This window comes from Varanus komodoensis, unplaced genomic scaffold, assembly GCF_004798865.1.
Source record: "Varanus komodoensis strain SLA01 unplaced genomic scaffold, ASM479886v1 scaffold22, whole genome shotgun sequence".
NCBI classification, from domain to species: domain Eukaryota; kingdom Metazoa; phylum Chordata; class Lepidosauria; order Squamata; family Varanidae; genus Varanus; species Varanus komodoensis.
This window is the reverse complement of record NW_025335606.1, coordinates 1908839-1914838: the sequence shown is the minus strand read 5'-3', so window position 1 is coordinate 1914838 and position 6000 is coordinate 1908839.

Here is a 6000-nt window from a genome sequence, read left to right as displayed (position 1 = left end):
TGTATTCTTTGTGAGCCGCCCCAAGGCTTTGTTGTGATGGGGGCGGCACAGAAATGTTTTAAATAAATAAATAAATAAATTTGGAGGCCAGGAAGCACTTCCTGACAGTCAGGACCCCGAGGGTGTGGAATGGGCTTCCATAAGAGGTTGTTGAGGCCCCATCGGTGAGGGTGTTCAAAGATAGGCTGGACGTGCACATGGTGGGTATGTTGTGAGCAGAGCCAGCTGGTGCCGGAGGTCAGACTAGAGGGCCTGGGAGGCCCCTTCTGACTCGTTCTGTTTCTATGTTTCTATGCTTCTCCTCCTCTTCCTCTTCTTCTTCTTCTTCTTCTTGGTGGCAAGGAGTGCTTCTAACTTATCTGTTATTACATTTATATTGAACCATTTTTTCCTCCAAGGAACCAAAGATGGCCCACAGGACCCTCCTCTCACTATCGTAATCTCATAGAACAAGCTGTGAGGTGGGTTAGTCCAAGATGGACTGGTCCAAAGTCCCTCAGTGAACTTGGTGCCCAAGTGAGGATGTGTAGCCACATCTCCCAAGTCCTAGCCCAGCATTTTGCTTGGAGGCAAGAAAAACCCACAGGTGCTAACAGAGTACTTGATGGACATTCCCATAACCCAACCCAAATGCAGATACTCAGACATGTATTCCACATGTACCCACGCATGTGAATACCAATATGAACAGTGTCATATATCCCGTATTTTCTGCCTAGAGCTTCATTGTGGATATATGCATGTACAGAATGGAAAGAGAATAAATATGTCCTTAACCAGGCAATAGTCAATAAAGGAATGGATATAGATCCTTCCAGCTCTCAGAGGACAGAATATATAACCTGGAAATCTACCCTGGAAATTTATGGATGTTTGAATTTAACATAGCTCAGAAGGGGCGATTCCTGATGTCAGAAAAATCTGCAACAGGTTTAAATATGTCTGAATTTTAAAGAAAATCTTACCCACATATTCCTCAGCAGAGTGGCGTCATCCAAGTCACCCATGTTCTGCAAAGTTGTGGATCATTTTTTAAAAAATTATGTTCCACACTTTTAAGCACACTATTAGGCAAATGCAGTGATAGGAAATGCATAAAATAGGCCAAAAATGTGCATAAACCCAAGTGTGAAAATACACATTTTAGGTGTTTACCAATGTGCACAAATAGCTGTGAAAAGATTTTCACAATATCTGATTCCATCAATGAATGGACGAAAGAACAAAAGGCACCAGCAATCCATGAAACGTAGATGGAACACAGATGACGCCCTCTGGTCTGAAAAAAGCATGAGGAGTACCATTCTGCCCAGATCCATCTGCACAGATCCATCCTTCTTCACCCAGGGGCTGGGAGACATGTGCTGAGCTGCAGTCCCCCACGCATGTTCCTCAGAAACAGGTCACACGTACACACTCCTATGATCCTGGAGGTAGCTCCTAGCCACCAGGGCTGGTCACCATTGAGAGCCTCCTGTGCTAGGAAGTGGCCCAATGCCCTTTTGAAGCCATCTGATGTGCTAGGTGGCCATCAGGATGAGCTCTGGGCAAGCTGCTCCCATACCTCAGCGGTGTGCTGTGCTTTATGAAGAACGCATGCTGTGGGGAAGTAGCACAGGGCACTGGCAGAGGTGCCTTCTCCATCACCTCCAGAAGCAACCTCCCTGCAGCAAGGTCTGACCTACAGGGAGAGACAGCTCCCGCGTAGGGTTGGCTGCCTGACGGCACAGAGGAAAGACCTAATGGCCTTTTTGTCCTTCCAATGCCGTGATTCTCGGGGTGAAGGGGGGGCCCATGTGACCTTAACTCCAGTGTATGGGCGAGAAACTCTCTGGAACAGCCAGCTAGATGTATCATGTTAACGGCCTCATCTTCTGGTGTCATCATTACTATAATTAATGAATTACCATAGCAAACGGCAGCATCTATAAAGCTTGGGATGATACGCAGCCGTTGGCGCTGGTGGGCGGCTGGGCAGCAAATATTTCATATCGAAATGATTAGTGAGGGCCAGAGACATGAACAATGCCCTTCGTTTTAAAGGGACAAAAGAATCGAGGGAGAACACCCAAAATGAAACACTTTGCCCTTTTGCTGCCTTCCCTATTAGAAAACAAGTTAAAAAGTTCCATCGGGCAGGTTAATTGACTTACAAGTATGTCTTTTTAATAAGTGTCATAAAGTATGTCACACAGGCGAAACCTGCTTTCGGTGCATTTTTTAAAAACTGTTGTCAACCAGATGAAAGTTTATTGTTCGCATGTAAGTTTCCCTTTTCAAGTCATAATGGAAGACATTAAATTGATTTGCCATGCGTAGATATGAAACAGGTTGCGTTCTTCGCCTCTCCCTCAATGTGCCTTTCACCGGCGTTGGCTGCTTATATTCTTGGAGTGAACAATGAAAACTGCACTTGATGATTCTAATCATATGCAGGCCAAAGCAATGGTCCATCTAGTCCATTTTCCTGTGTCCTACAAGCTTAGAGCTGAGGTCCACAGGAAGTCTACAAGATAGCAGCTGTCTCCCAGGGCCTTTCCAAGAACTGGTGTTCAGTACCCAACTTCATGTAGTTTCCATATCGCCATCATGACCAGCCCTCCTTGGCCCCACTGCAGCAAATCCCAAAAGTGTGTGAGAAAGAAACCACTTTGGGGGATGTCGTGGATTCCCTGCACATTCCAGTGGATGATCCCAGATTCGACTTGTCACACTATGAAGAAGGGAGTAAAGATGGCTCCAAAAGACCAATCCTATAGCCATCAGACAGCATCTAAAGGGCCATGGAATGACTCAGACTCCTAGCTCTGAGGCTGGAAAAATGTTCTGACCTCAGAGCTTGGAATCCATGCTCAGATCCTTGTTTGCCCTGCCACACAAAAGTTGGCCTGAAACACAACATTAATAAAACTAAGATCATGCCATCTGGTCCTATCAATTCCTGGAAAAAAGATGGGGATGAAATGGAGGTAGTGAGTGATTTTATTTTCTTGGGCTCCAAGATCACCAAAGACAGTGACTGCAGCAAAGAAATTAAAAGATGCTTGCTCCTAGGGAGGAAAGATATGGCAAATCTAGACAGCATACTAAAAAGCAGAGACATCACCCTGCTGACAAACGTATGTATAGTCAAAGCTATGGTTTCCCCAGTTACAATGTATGGCTGTGAAAGTTGGACCATAAGGAAGGCTGAGCACTGAAGAATTGGTGCTTTTGAATTGTGGTGCTGGAGGAGAATCCCGAGAGTCCCTTGGACTGCAAGGCAATCAAACCGGTCAGTCCTAGAGGAGATCAACCCTGACTGCCATTTAGAGGGCCAGATACTGGAGATGAAACTCAAATACTTTGGCCACCTAATGAGAAGGAAGGACTCACTGGAGAAGACCCTGATGCTGGGAACAATAGAGGGCAAAAGAAGAAGGGGAGGGCAGAGGATGAGGTGGCTGGATGAGGTCCCTGGGGCTGTGGGTGCGAGCTTGGGTGGACACCAAGGGACGGTAGAGGACAGGAGAGCCTGGAGGTATCTTGGCCATAGGGTCAATAAGAGTGGGGCACTACTTTGTGACTGAACAACAACCACCTCCTCCACCAGCAGCAGCAGCAGCAGAAGTAACATGGAAAGAACTACACCAGTGGCATGGTAAGACCAAACTTGAAAGAGGGGTGAAGAGAGCAATCCAGGGGGCAAGAAGGGGAGGACAAGATGCATCCTGGGGAAACTGCAGCTGCTTCTCCTTCCCTTGGGAGAAGCACCAGTTGTCTGGCTGACTTGCAGAGTGCAAAGAAGTTGGGAACAGTTATTGCCTCTGGGATCCTTCTGCCTTGATTAGGATGCCAGTAATCCTCTGAGTTTGGGGGTTTACTGGCACACCATTGGATTGTGCCCTCCTCCGCAGCTCCCATACCTTAGGTACTTGTATCATATCCCCTGGGCCCATGCCACAATCATCCCTAAGTTTTCTGTAAGGCTTTAGCTTTTCTGTGCTGGGGAAGTGTTGGCTGTTCTTATTCTTGTTCCAAAATCAGAGTGCCTACATGTCTTCAGGCACCTTGGCAACACATAGTAATATATTGATATAGATCAACAGCCTCACTGATGCTTAACCCCAGAAATATTTTAACATGCCATTGCATTAAATGCTCTTCTGCTTATTTTGCCTGCATTTTTTCTTGCTGTCTTCCACCTGTAAGGAATATGAATATAAGCCTCCAACACACTTCCAGGTGGGACAATGAGAATTACACAGAGTATTCCAAATGGAGCTGTATCACAGGCTAATACAAAGTTTTTATGGCAGTGATCCTCCTGTTTTCAATCAATTTCATAATAATTGTCAATGTGGAAGCTGCCTGTTTTGCTCTCACTGCCAGCAGTCAACATATTCATCAAAACCCCAAGCACTTTTCTGGATAGTTAATTCAAACCACATCCAAGTGTATAGATGAAGTAAGTATATATCTGTAAATATAGCCTCAATGTGCATCACTTTGCATTGACTGTATATTGAATCAAATTTGTCATTTTATTGCACATCATTTAAAATACTTTTTGAGTTTCGCAGTCTGCTTGGATTTTCACCATTGCTTCGGATGCAGAGAGGCGAGGCGAGGCGAGGCGAGGCGAGGCGAGGCGAGGCGAGGCGGGAAGGGAAGGGAAGGGAAGGGAAGGGAAGGGAAGGGAAGGGAGAAATGCAGGCAAACAAAAGGGTTTTTTTACTCACCCATGACTCCAAGTTATTTAGGGCTCTGAAGTTTCACTGGTTCCAGTACTGTGTATTACAGGATACCAAGACTTTGCTCAATTTAGAGAACTCTCAACTTTTTATTTCCTTCTGCTTTTTTGTTCCTTAACTGCCTGTCTGCAAGGGAGCCTCACCCTATCAGTCAATTAAAGGCAGAAACCTGCTGCTACTTCACAATGTCTTCACAGCCATGGAAGAAGTTTGAGTCCATTTCCAGTGTTGGAAATGTGCTTCAAGGTCAGAGTTGGCATTCAGATCTTGGAGTGTCTTCCCTCCACCCACACAGCCAAGGAAGAACTGTGCCTGTTCCAGCTCTGACATGGAAAAGCCTTTTTTCCTTGAGTTTTCCCAGACTGAGGTGGAGAGGGTCTTCTTTTTGGCAGCCCTTCAGCCTGTCCTCACAGGGTGGAGGGACCTTCACCTTCACCCGACTTCACCTTCACACTCCTGCCACCAGTAAGATGCCCAGAATCCTCTGATTTCAACAGGTTCTGGGCAACCACTCTGGGCAGCGTTTGATTTCAATTAGCAGTGTGGTTGACAGGAACTGAACCTCATCACGATTTGGTGGGCCACAGGATCATTCCTTTTAACTGCCAGGATCTGCAGAGCAAAGCAGTTCTCTTGGTGGCCTGGTCCATCTTGTTGGCACTTTCAGGTGGTTACCAGATATGTAGGTGCTTGGAGTTTTAGGACCAATAAAACCGTGCAGACCAGCTGGAAGCCACAGGGAGCTTCTGTTAAAGGATTCTTAGTCCTGCTTTTGCCACGGGTATTTGATGGCTGTTTCATGTTCTTGATGGGGGTTTTGTAATCAATCTTGTAATGCTTTCACTCTAATTTTGAATTCCACCTAACTCTGGTCCTATCATACCTTTAGTAACAGATAATTGCTTCTTTCTATGCTCTGCTTCTGTTATGTCTTGCCAAGTTCTTCATCCACCTCTGTCACCTCTGCTCTTGGTAATCTTGTTCTGCTTGCATCCTAGAGCTGACAGGTGTGTCTATTGGACTCAGTTTTTCCAATATCTCTGTCATAATGCAATTCAGGTCTGAGCAGTTTTTGCTAAAGTGAAGTGTGATGGAATAATGTATTCACCCTTGTTTTCATTTCTTCCCTTCTTCAGTACTTCTAATAACCCTATTGCGTCTAAAGCCATTTTCCTGGTTCTCATATAAGTAAATCACAATTGTTTGTTGTGTGTCTTTCATATTCTCTACGATGCATTGCCCTTTTGTCAACTAATATGCTTAATCT